At 45.6% G+C, this 12,751-nt stretch overlaps 1 protein-coding gene and 1 long non-coding RNA gene across 2 annotated transcripts in view; one reads left to right on the top strand and one right to left on the bottom strand.

Annotated features, from left to right (window-relative positions):
- Positions 1-12,751, bottom strand: part of LOC144539610 (uncharacterized) — a 30,707-nt gene that overhangs the window by 16,643 nt on the left and 1,313 nt on the right. The window contains exons 2-3 of the long non-coding RNA XR_013505045.1: positions 12,286-12,387; positions 9,340-9,421 (exon numbers count right to left, since the gene is read on the bottom strand). This is a non-coding gene — a long non-coding RNA (uncharacterized LOC144539610). The remainder of the gene's footprint in view (positions 1-9,339; positions 9,422-12,285; positions 12,388-12,751) is intronic.
- The window catches only part of tncb (tenascin Cb), a 44,541-nt gene continuing 40,112 nt past the window's right edge, over positions 8,323-12,751 (top strand). The window contains exon 1 of the mRNA XM_071900963.2: positions 8,323-8,514. The gene's annotated coding sequence lies outside the window, so the exon portion shown is untranslated. The remainder of the gene's footprint in view (positions 8,515-12,751) is intronic.

The following is a 12,751-nucleotide window of genomic DNA, read 5'->3' as shown; positions in this document are numbered from 1 at the left end:
ATCTCGACTCCATCTCCTTTGAACGAAAAGGCTTTATCTTGATCCCATGAAAGAAGGCGGGCTAGTTTGGCTCAGAAGTGAACAAACACTGTGGGAAAGATGTAATGATGTAAGAATGTGCTGGTAAGAGTGTAATAGTGTGAGAATATACTGTCGCGTACAGCTCATTGTCAAATTTTGAGTATTTCATTGCTAAAAGAAGTAATTGATCATAATAGACATTGGAACTAAGGATCTAGTAGACACCTAAACTCAGTTTGTGGAATAATAGACTTTAAAGGAATAGTTCACCCAAAAATGAAAATTCAGTCATTATCTATGCTACTCAGTAGTAGATAATGACTGAATTTTCATTTTTGGTAGAATATATTTTAAAGAAAAAAAGCAAAATGTAACGCTTTTCTGAAAATATAATTGATTGACTTGGTTGTTGTGACGCCTTATGATGATCACCGACTAGAGGTCAGAGTTCACCCTCCTTTTTATTTACCGCTACATCACTGATTATACCCAACAGTTGCCATGGAGAAACACGCAATAAGCTGGTGTTCCTCTCCCTTTCAAACCACGTACCCTATTGCTCTCTAGCAGTCCCTTTCTCTGCCTGTAGACAGTATCGGCCCTGTTGTCCACAGATAGTGACGGAGTGTGTGCCGCGGTGGGAAGGAGGATCCCAGGATCTCCCTCCCATTCCGGTCCTAGGTGAGCCTCAATGCTGCCCGAGACCTCCCTTTCCCTTTGGCTGCCATTACCCCAAACTAAGCTCATTTGTCCCCCCCAATAGACCCATGATCTGCCTTTTGTTCGGGCCCCAACCTCCCATTCACGTCCCCCAGGAGAGCAGACAAAAGAGGAAAAGACACAGGCCTGAACCCCTTTGCCCAGACAGACTGTGGTAAAGCGACCATAAAGAGACGCTGGGCTTTGAATGGGAGCGGCGCTGCGGCGGGGGAATCTCTCTCTCACCGTAACTATAGGCTCTGTCTGTCAGGACGTCCTCCCCTGTCCACGATATCCGCCAGAGGAGAAAGCTCCGATTGTAAGCGCGATACCTCTCCGTCTTTTTTTTTACTTCTTTGACTTAGAGAAGACGGTGTCTAGCGTGCGAGAACCCGCTTTAGTATGCGTAAGAAGATGCACGGAATTTAAATTCTGATAGCAAAATATCAACTCCGGATCCACGTTGTCAGATGGAATCCCGGGCTTACGCTTCCGTTGTGGTTTGTGGCACAAATCGCATCACATTTAAAACCCGTAAGCTATATTACTGTAGCTTACGGTTTATAGCCCGGTAGGAATATACTCTGAACTCGGCGACATGTTAATCTACAAAGGGATAAAGCCTGACAAATAGCAGTGTGTCTCTCTCTACCTGTGCAACGTTAATAATGAGCTCGGGTTCAGCCAGGAGACAACGGGTGGGATCTGCCATACTGTTGCATACAGGCATCCTCCGCAGAGCTTATAATGGAGGAGATAAGGAGGAGGTTTCAGGAGGCATCCATGCTGTTAAACATCATTGCCGAAACTACGCTGCGGGCCGATGCCTATGCGTTCCACATAGCAATGAGGAGCGCCGAGTCGAAAATGAGAAGTTTCAAGGTTCATTTTAAAATGAGATGTCCACCATTTGAATAAGGTGACGCCTGAAGCTCCATCACCTCCGCCCCCACCACACACTATGAAGACGTTTAGTTTACTGATGTCACCTTGCAGGATTTCTGGGTGATGAAATCCTCAAAATTCAAACAGTCACCTTTCGCTGCCAACATGTTAGGTTGCCTAGTGCGGCTTTAAATTTGTTTTTACTATTATTTGGTCAGGAAATTGGTTCTCAGTGGGACTTTCTGGTAAAAAGAAAAACAAAAAAGGCTAAATAAAAATGCCAAATGTTTTGCGTGACATTGTCCGATGATTTTCAGGTAGCAAAACTTTTCCAAACTTGGACTTAGTTTTCAAAGATGCATTTTTCTCTACCTGTTCCACCTTTGTTTATTTTCTCCCCAGCTCTACAAACAACTGAATGATCCTCAAAGTCAATCCTCAAACTATGGAATAATTCATCAATATCCTAACTAGTTGCATTAGCACATGGTTTAATTCTGGCAGCAGCATACTCCAGTGACATGAACCGACTGCATCTTCTGTCATACTGGGTTAACAACGTTCTGGAAGAGTTGCATATGGCTAGAAGAACGTTGTTGGCCTTAATGGGTCCAGTGAGCTCCTCTTCTTCTTCCTCTTCAAGTATATTGAAGAGGAAGGCTGTAATTTAGGGATACCAGTTATCAAATTGTATTTGTTATGTATATCTTGATTTTGACATGTAAATGGCATACATCTGTAACTTTCTTACATCTTTACATCTTTTGTCCTTTTTTGCTGTGATTTATCCATTTTCACAACACTTACCTCCCATGTACGCATATCCATCCACCAAAACAGTTCCCCCTCCCACACCGTTTTGAAAGGACGCTGTTACTTGGCTTAAGCGCCGCCCCCGACTGGTGTTGGTTTAACAGATCCAAACAACCCAGAGCGTTTTTCCCCCTTTATCCCACAATGACAATGGGTTGTGCCAGACCTCTCTCCTGTGCTGGCTCAATGCTGTGGAGAAAGGTCTGGCCAAGCGAGACTAAGTCCATCCTTAAGAAACTCCTTAAGCATTATTCTTCCATTTGTATAGACAGGTACACTGTTTGTTGCCTATTACTCCTACAGGAGGATGGATGAGTTGAAAAATGAGATTCTTGTAACTAGGGATGGGACAATAACCGGTATTACTACTGTATATATCACAGTAAAAAATAATAACCGTTATGACACCACCCCTAATTTTTATTACCTATATTATTCTATTTTATTACCACTTGTTGGGAGGCTGAATAACAAATGCAATTTATTTTAGATGCTGTTATTTGGATTTTTATGTTGTCTTATGTTGTTTAAAACTATCTTTTTATAAGCTAAACCAGCCTTTTATAATTGCCTTACATTAAAATATGTTTAAAAAAGAGAAATGTCTTGAGATTAATGTGATACATTAGTTTTTAAGTAATTGAAGCATATTACAGTGCTGTTTTTAAGGTTTTCATCTCTGGATAATATCGTATATCGCGATATACGATATTATCGATCGATATACGATACGATATCGAGATGCCTGCTTGTAACATGGGCTGACTTGGGTGTCCCAATGGGTTTCTGTGGCTTTGGCTTCTCCCCGTCACCCCTGGGTGAAGCTTGGCTAAGGTTAGGTGTCAGGGGTCATTTCTCGCAGGAGGTCCCCAACTCTTACTAGCCCCAGACACATTCCACTCTTTGCTGCCTGGCAATGTACAAGACACAGCTATTTTCACTCTTATACCCTCGTTGTCACTTGAGTTTCTAGACACATTCCAAACTCAGATTTTCACCTGCCACCACAGACCAACATTAGAGCTTCATTCTTCCAAAAGTCAAACTCCCGAACTAAATGGAATGTGCATAAGGAAATATTTATTCATATACAGTATGAAAAGCATACTGTAAATTGTACTATATGGTGTGTTTCCCCATATAGTCCAAATTAGTGAAGTTCTGCTGTATCCATCTCATAGACCTTTGAGCCTTTGAACCTTATCCTAAGGTAACATTAACTTAATCTAGATCCACAAAACCAGACAAGAAAGTCCTGCAGACACAAACCTTTACACCAATGTTACTTTGGTCTTTCAACCTTTACAAGACAAGTGCAGGACGTTTGTCTTCATCGTTCGGATGATTTAAACATGTAATTTTGACCTCCTGCAGCCCGGTTAGGTTCCCGCTGCAATAAAGTTCTCATTCAACAGCCACTAGCTTTACTCCCTGAATCCCATTTACTGCTTTTGTGGACAAGCCGGTCAGGAGGAAATGGTTTACTTGTCTTGACATGTTCTGTTAGACCTCTGTTTGTTTATAGAGGGGCGGGGGTGCTCACTGTCTGATGGTTAAAATGGGCCATATATTATAAAAAGAAAAACATACATACGTAGAATTGGGTGAGAGTGGGATAATTGAGGGGTCGGTGTTTATTTCTTAACATGTGGCCTATAAATCAGTCTGCGGTTTGGATATGTTACATGCCGTGTCGTTAAATGCGATCTATATCAAAAAGATTCTGGAAGTGCCATATATTTTTTTCTTCTTCTTACATTTCTAAGGACAAGGGTCGTGTGTGTGCACTGTCAGCTTTGAGGGGTGGAAGCAGTTGTCAGATGCAGGCAGCAGTCGGAGGGAACAGGGTACCAACTGTAGCAACACAAAGGGCGGGTGGACCGTGCTTATAGGGGTCAAAGGTCAGGGAACGCCGCGCAGATACAAGGTCTCGACACTGCGTTGGGGACGTTTACTGGTGTTTTATACAGATGGACGCAGCAGTCGCGTCTGTGTGTGGTCTGCCATACCATTGCGAGAAATGACATGTGCAGTATGAACAAAGAACTGAAATTCCCACTCAATACTACTTTATTACGTCCAGAGTGTGCAAAGCTGCTCGTACGCATGTCATTTCTCTCAGATATGCTGCTGTTAACCTTTATTGATCCCAGGAAGCTCGACTCTCATTCGCTTTCCCACCCGACCTTCAGATCACAAGCTTCTCTAACCTCTAAGCAACCCCCCCTCTCTCTTTTCTAATCTTGGATTAAGTACTTTCTTTCACAAATATGATCCTAATAGCTATACAAACAGCTGCAGAACAGCGAAAGAGATAGACTTCCTCTCTGCAAACCTCTGTGTCTCATGAAAGCGATCGCGAGGCCCATCTCTTCCCCGTGTTATGAATTATGGATCACTGCTAATAGGCTGTTTCTCCCTTGTTTAACTTATTGTGGCCACGGGCTTATTGCTGATGGATGATTTCACTTCGCGCTCCCTCGCCCCGGCGCTTCTCCACCAACATTATACCTCCCCATCGCTGTGTTATTGTCTCATTATTGCATTAGAGAGGCACGGCGCTCCCGTCGACCGGGGCGGAGGAGGCAGACTGGGTCTCCGTCCAAGTGACCCTCCCCGAGGACTTAACCCACACCGTCCCGCCTCGCTGCTGCATAATGGATGAAGGACAGCCATTGGGAGGGAGGGAAGGAGTGGGGGAGTGGGGGCCCTTATTACCTTCGCGATTCATTTTTAATGAGGTAAACAGGTCTTTCCAGGTCACCTGCGCGCTCACACACACCCATGGCGGGTGGCGTGTCTTCCCCATCGGCTGCCTTATTGCTGCCCGCTTTGACATCCTCCATGGCTGCAGGGGCTCCATAGTATAATTAGGTCTCACTGTCATTGACAGAACGCGTCTCACTTCCCACAGAGTCCTTTTCGCTTCCTTCAAGTTGGATGCCACCAATTATGCAGTGGCAAGAAGACCTTATTATAAGTGCTCCAGGCAACCTTTGCCTCACTTTTTCTCTCGCTGCCGCCAGATTAAGTTTCCCAGCAGCGAGCGCGGAAACCACCATCACAATTAAGTTACTGTACAATTGTTTCATAATTGATTTAATTTGCAGCTCATAAATTGAGTTTTAAATGGGTTGTATAGTGGAAAAGCGTTTTTTGAATATAGACCGCCCTGTTGCCGTCTCTGGAGGTGTTTCCAACCTAATGCAACATGCTATCAACGCTGTAACAACGTTTTTGTGCCAACGCCGTCGTTGCCCTCCCTCTCTCTCTCTCTCTACTTGGCATGTTATTCTAGTATTTCTCCAGGCGTGCCTGTGTTAAATGACAGCCGATAAACCTGAACATTGTTGTGCACTAATGGAAATAAAATGGGCTCCCTCAAGCAAGCGTCTGGTTCCGGACCGACGGAAATTGGATGACAGGGAAGGATGCGCGCACCGGCGTCATCTGGGGAAATCAAAACCCTCGCTCTGAAAAGTCGGTGAACAGGTACGCCTTCGCAAAAACAGGGAGGCGGAGAACTCCCACAGCAATTCTCTTGCGAAGCCTGGCGACGCCGTGGAGGAGAGAGAGGGAGGGAGAGAGAGAGAGAGTGCGACAGGAAGGTGAGAACGGGAACAGATGGAGAGACACGGGGACTCTTGCATTTACAGTCGTACTCATTTGAAACAGGTGCTATACATAGCCACGCTCTCCGCCATCATCTCCCTAAATGATATCATTACAGCCAGGAGTCATTAAAAAAAAGATCCCTTTCCCCCCCGGACTGTATAGATTTCCTCCGTCCCCCTGGGGAGCAGGGGGATGAAAATGAATTTAGGGCCCCTCAAGTCACTGAATATGCTTTTTATCACCCGATAGCCGCGCTACATATGTGCCATTGTGCTGTATATAGGATTAGAGAGGATCTTTTCTGCCTGACTGGCTACTGGCTCTCAGCAACAAGGCGAGGATCATTTCCCCTGCTGAGAAAAGCCCCTCTCAGCCCCGGCAGAAGCCACCTCACCACACAACCCGACTCACACACACACACCGCCGATCTTTATCAACACGTGCGGGCGAGGCATATTTCCCCCAAGGCTGGATCATTCTGCCACAGAGTTAAATAAATATATATTTTTCCCCCCCCTGCTTCAAAATGACACGTTTATTGCGCCATTTCCCCCGGACTCGGCCCATTAGCGCCTATCAAAGTTCGCTTCTAAAAAATCCGGTTTGACCGACCAGCCGGCCGTACCGGTTTCTGCTTTATGGTATATCAAGCGGAGGAGAAAGCGGATGGGGTTTGTTTTATTTGTCAGAAGCTTCTTGATCGTTCCCCGCGGGAAGCTCAATCATCATCATCACCAGCAAAGCCCCGCGATTAGGCGGAGGGGTCAGATTCTGATTTAATGAGTGTCACGCCATCCTCCACGTCGGCTCTCGTGGAAGATCTCCTTATGGCCTTTGAAGTCACATGCTTTTTTTCCCCCTTTGGAATGAAGGGTGGATGGGAGGATCCTCCTGAGCTCTTTGTTCCTGTGTTTATTTGAGGCGAGTCTGCCTGTTTACATCAAATTCCCAGCGCAGAACGACTGGTGATTGCAACCGGCGTACCTACAGTACCTGGAGCAAGCTCTAATCAAGAGATGCTTGCTGCAAGATGATTGGATGCAGTGCAGCAGGTTCCGCCAGTGGCAAGGATGAGTAGAGTCAACGGCGAGGAACTCATCGCCTGGATGCTTTGTCGCCGTAATCGTCGCAATTCACGTAGGGCTGGGCGATGTTGACAAAATCAAATATCACGATATTTTAGACCGAATACCTCGATATCGATAATGTGACTATATTTTGGGGATGAGTATTCAGATATTTACACACAAGAACATTTTTCAAATTAGTAATGATCATTAGTAATCAGTAATGTGTAATCAGTAATTTCCTCAGCCAGAACAGACTAATAAGTTCAGAAAAATCACTTTACTGTAACGCAGCTTTTAAGACCTGGAAGAAGTAACATTTAAGTTATTTCACAATATTACGACCAACCAAAATCCCAGACGATCTATCTAGTCTCATATCGCGATACCGATATTATACGATATATCGCAGTCAGTCAGCAGCATCCCAGCAAGCATTTGGCCAAGTTCAATACCCACCCAAACGAGCACAAGATGTAAAAATTCCCATTAAAACAGCTTTAGAAACTGATTTTAAATGGCATCAGAAAGACATTTAGGTCCCGATTTCACAAAATAACGCAGGTAGCAGCTAACTTTACATTTCCACAGGCTTTCAACATCATACTCAACGTCAAAAATGTTTGCCGGGACTTCGCATCGCCCTCCTGTCCCATTCTAACCGGTGGAGCCGAGCCAGCGCCTGTGCCCCCTTTCAAGTTCTTAAACGCTATGTTAATGCAGGGCCTGCATTCACTCATATCTCCCTCTCCATTGGCTCGCCCCACTGCAATTTGCGGCTAATGGTTCGCCAGCCCCCCACCCACCTCCCCACCCCCATCCCCCCCATTTCCCTCTCTCCCACTCTCTTTCTTCCTCTCCTTCTCAGTCAGTCAGTCTCTCTCTGTCTCTCTCTGTCTCTCTCTCTCTCTATCTCTCTCTCTCTCTTTCCAGCCTTGAGGCATCCCGTTTCAGCTCCTTAGCTTCAAGTCACTATGGTATGGAGGGGGGGTGAATGGGTGGGAAGGGGGTGGAGGGAGGGGGGGGCATTTAAGAGAGCGGTAGGTGGGAGTGGAGTCTGACCGCAGAGGGTCTACTGTTTAAGAGAAAGGGAATTCTCCCTCCCCTCTCTCTTTCACTCACACTCTCTCTCTCTGCCTCTCTCTCTCTCTCTCTCACCCTCTCTCTCTCCTCACTGGCTGCACAACATCAGCCGGCTCTCTAGGTAGACTGGAGTAAACACTGTTGGAGAACACAGAGAGAGAGGAGGAAAGATGACAAAGCTGTCAGCGCTCTGAGAGACACAGACTCGCGTGAAACATTTGGTCGAGGCGGCTTGATAAGGCTTTTTCTCCCCCCCCCCCCCCCCCCTCCTGACACTTGCTTCAGCTCAGAGGTTTTTCCTCATCAGTGGAGAGGCTGTGTGGAATTGGAGGTAAGTCACCTTCTTTACCTGCGTGGAACAATACTCACGATGGTGCGTTTGAATGAGAGCAGAATCAATGTGTTGATTGCTTGGCTTGATTGACATAATTGAAATAATTGCTTGACAGCTTTACAGCCAGAAACCCAATTTTCTCTGAATTTTTCAGTTTCATATAACTTGATATGAAAACTTTCTGGAGGATTTTTTTTTTTGTTATTTAATATAAAATGTGCTATATGCTGACATATGTCTTTTAACATACAGTGAAGAATGCGGGCTGTATTGGCAAATAAAAAAGATGACTATTCTTCAAAGCCGCTCCTGTAATTCACCCTCATGTTTTACAAGCAAAGACTTCAGAGACTGGCTTCATTTTGCTTCTTTACTGCATGCACCTGGGTGCCCATTATGTTTTACTGTGAAAGTTTCTGCTCATGCCGGCTATTTTCTATTCATTAGCAGAGCGGGTAAAAAAAAAGAGTAATGCGAGTCATCAGAGATGCAAGTCAGTGATGATCTACTGAATAATTCTGCTTGCATTAGGGCTTATGTTGAGTTGTGGTCAGATGGGGAAGGAGAGGAGAGAGGGGTAGGGTTAGTGCGTGTGTGTGTGTGTGTGTGTGTGTGTGCGTGTGTGTGCTGCTTGCCAGAGTCGATCCAGCTCTCCCTCCACACTTCACGTTTGCCAGCAGACAGCAGGCTTCTGTAACCCAGGAGACAGACAGCTGCTCTGTATTAGATTCTGCTGGTTGGTTTCTCTCCCAGCTCTCCGCCATACACACTGCTGCTTGTCTGGCTGTGAACTGCCAGCCCTACTGACACAGACACACTCACCGACTGTTCCATTTCCATGCGCTCGCCGCTGTCCATCTCCGGGTCAGCTTGATTTTGTTTGTCGGTCGTGTCCAAGGATCAGCTTATAAACCCATGTGTGAGTAAGAGAGGAGACAGTGTGAAAGAGTGTTTGATAGATAGATAGATAGGATTCGATATGTGTTTTTGAAGGCGGATACTGTTATTTTTGGATTGGCGCTGCTGATAGCTGATATTTTGTAATATTCAGTTTCTTTAAATTGGACCATGTTCATGCGAAAAGTATTCAGCGTTTCCCCCAGAATATTATTCTTGTCAGGATGGAAAAGCCTCTGCATTTAGACCATCATGCAACACTAAATCTCCCCATTGAAAGCCAGACTAATGAAATTTTGATTGGAAGTTGGAGTTGGAAGCTCCTTAAGGCAGGGTGAGGCAGGTTTCACTGCAGGTTTTCCAGACTGACACCACAGAGAACGCTGAGTAAAATCACATCCCCACGGTGGTCGATATCCGATTTTCATGTAAAAGCTGATATCGGCTTGATATTCCGGCATACCAATATATCGGTCTAACCCTAATATACACATTAGGCAGAGAGAGAGAGAGAGAGAGAGACGAGCAAAGTAGAAGACAATGAGAAAGAGAGAGAGAAGAGACAGAGAAGTGGATGTGTGTGGAGATATGAGGTGGGGTGCCAGGGAGGAGACCCATAGGATACCAGGGCAGCGTTTGTTGGATGGTAATTGCGTATGAAGAAGAGATGCAAACACAATGAAATAGCCCATCTATATTTCAGCATGTGTAACTGAAGGCACGTCGTCAACTTGCATCCATGGATCTGAAACTCCGATCACTCCTCCTGGGATTTTGTTTATGATTTTTTTTCAGAACTTATGGGCTTTCTTTGGAAATGTGACACCGCATTAGGTTTCTTCTTTCACCCTGCTACAGACTGCTTGTAGGTGGCTGCGCAGGCTCGGTGCATTAATGTTTTATGATGCTGTGGCTGCGCATAGAGTAGCCAATGACAGTGACACTCGGCATGGAGATGAGTGGGAAACGGGCCTTTGTTTGGACAGCTGTTCGCTCCCGACGCTCCGTGCCCTACAACGCTCTCTGAGAGGGTGACTGTATTTAACCCCACTTAGCTCCTCCACTGGTGATTGAGAGGAAACAATAATTGTGGGTATTCATGATGACCCACACTGGGCAAGGCTCAGGAGAACCACAGTGATTTTGTTTTTTTTGGGGTTGAACAAAATGAACGTCATCTTCAATTCAAGCCAATCCGCTGCCTCTCTTGCCCTCCCCTTTGTCTCTCTTCTTCAACACTCTTATTTCTGCTGAAGTGTCTTCCATAGGGCTTTGGGGCTTTGGGTTGTTTGCTGAAATTCAGCCAGATTTGACATAATTTATGGGAATATTTGTGGATCATTTCACCTGAGCTGTGCTGCACAGTGCGTACGACCACCTGTGGGCCAGATGGTCCAACAAAGAGATTTTTTCAGTACCTGAATGTAAGAAGCCCAGTAACACATACAGTAAAACTGCAGACCTGGCGATGATGATAGAAGAGACTCTGGTATTTGTAGCTTGGGTCAGATAGTTTGACATATCCACGAAAAAATATCATTACCTGAAGTTTATCTTTCAATATCTGTAAAATATTGAGGATTCAGTCTTTAAGACAAAGTGTTGATACCCGCTATCCTTTATAAAGTAGTATCAAATTTATTTTCAGTTATTTTGTAAGAGGTGTCACTTTTTTCAAATGGAGTACATTGGAACAAAGCTCTTCATATGAAAATCCCATTACTGGAGAGGAATCTTTTCTATGAGAATTCTCACTGTCCTCAAATTCCCTTGATTAGACTTGGAGGAGTACTGTGTGCCTTCTTCTCTCCTTTGATTTGTGTTTTCGTCTGTTCATAAGGTTGCATTAGCCCTACAAAAAAGTCACTAAAGTCCTTTCCTGTGTCATTCTCCGGATGGGCCAAAGAGACCGGAGAGAGGCCCAGTCAGATTAGTCATCATCACAGAACAAAGACCCCCCTCAGAGGAATCCAGTGTCTTAAACATCCCAGATGGTTTTTAATGTTCGTCTGATGCTAATGCGCGATGGGAGAGGAGTGGAACTCTCGGAGCTGTGGGATCCGGGATGCCTTTGTGTTGTCCGGCCCTCCATTGGAGTCGGCCAATAGATGAACACATGTGGTAGACACTTCGCACTGACACTTTGCCTCCACCGGTGACCCTGCACATTGGAATGCATGAGCCATAATGTTCCTGGAACAAGACGGGGGCCCTTTTGAGAGAGGCAGACGATTTAAATTGGGGAAAATGGTAAAACGGGGGAAGCCAATGAAGAGCAGACCTCAGGGACCGGGGTCATTAGGCTCATACAAGTGTCTGAATGGAAGGCACTCCCAATTTGGACACGCAACACGCTTTGGGCTTTCATCGCAGACAAGGACAAACAGATGTCCTGGTATCACAGCCAACACACTCGCCTCCATTTTCAGAGGAGACAAAAAGACATCCCTTCCTTCCTGTCGGAATGGGAGTGACCAGTAAAGCCGTGGTGTGTAAAACGCTGAAATATGCAGTCTTTGAAAGGCCTTGAACAATCCCTGAAAATTTCACTCAATTACGCTCTTTGGTCCTTTGCCTCCAGTTACCTAACACAGGGCACATAAAGCAAGAAATTGATTTCTGCTCTGGTGCAGCTTGAGCGAGAGAATCTAGGACCAAGGACAGAGAAAGTCTCTCCTTCCAACGTCTGAATTTACCACTTGAGTCAGTTGGTCCAAATGTCCACAGGTCGTCCCCCTCTATGTTGCGTCTGCTGTTAATGCCACTTTTAGAAAATGCACCGGTAGCGATTACATGTACAAAAGCTCACAAGAGGCGACGATCATGCAAAACGATCCAAGCAATGATCCTTTTTTGAGATTGCGCTCTCACCTTGCAGCTGATCACCTGAGAGGGAAGGTGTTCGTTACACGGTAAGCGTAGACGCCTCTCCGAAGCTGACCTCAATACCTCGGCGCGGCGTTACGACACAGCCTGCCAGGTAGAGGGGAAAAAGACAGATTTTTATAGTAATTGCAGTGTGAAAGCCGAGGAAAGGAAGCGAGTTAGAATGGAGGGGTACGCGGTTACGACTGTCTGGAGAAATCAGCGGTTTGGACATGCTGTAAAGGCTGCAGATGAGGCTGCCACCACACAGGGGTTAGGCTAATAAACAGTAGGGTCACCAGCACCCAGCATGTTGAAAACCCTCATGAACAATGAGTAGCATCCGAGCGCTCCATCTGGACGAGAGAGAGGGGCAAGGCGGGGGGGAGGATGAGCCCTAAAGAATATTGATGGACTCCACGGTGAGAGGCGTGAGTCAAATCGCAATGCAGTAAAAAATTGAATTGAGATT

This window comes from Centroberyx gerrardi, chromosome 8 (genome assembly GCF_048128805.1).
Source record: "Centroberyx gerrardi isolate f3 chromosome 8, fCenGer3.hap1.cur.20231027, whole genome shotgun sequence".
In the NCBI taxonomy this organism is placed as follows: Eukaryota; Metazoa; Chordata; class Actinopteri; order Beryciformes; family Berycidae; genus Centroberyx; species Centroberyx gerrardi.
This window is presented reverse-complemented; position numbering and strand designations above follow the sequence as displayed.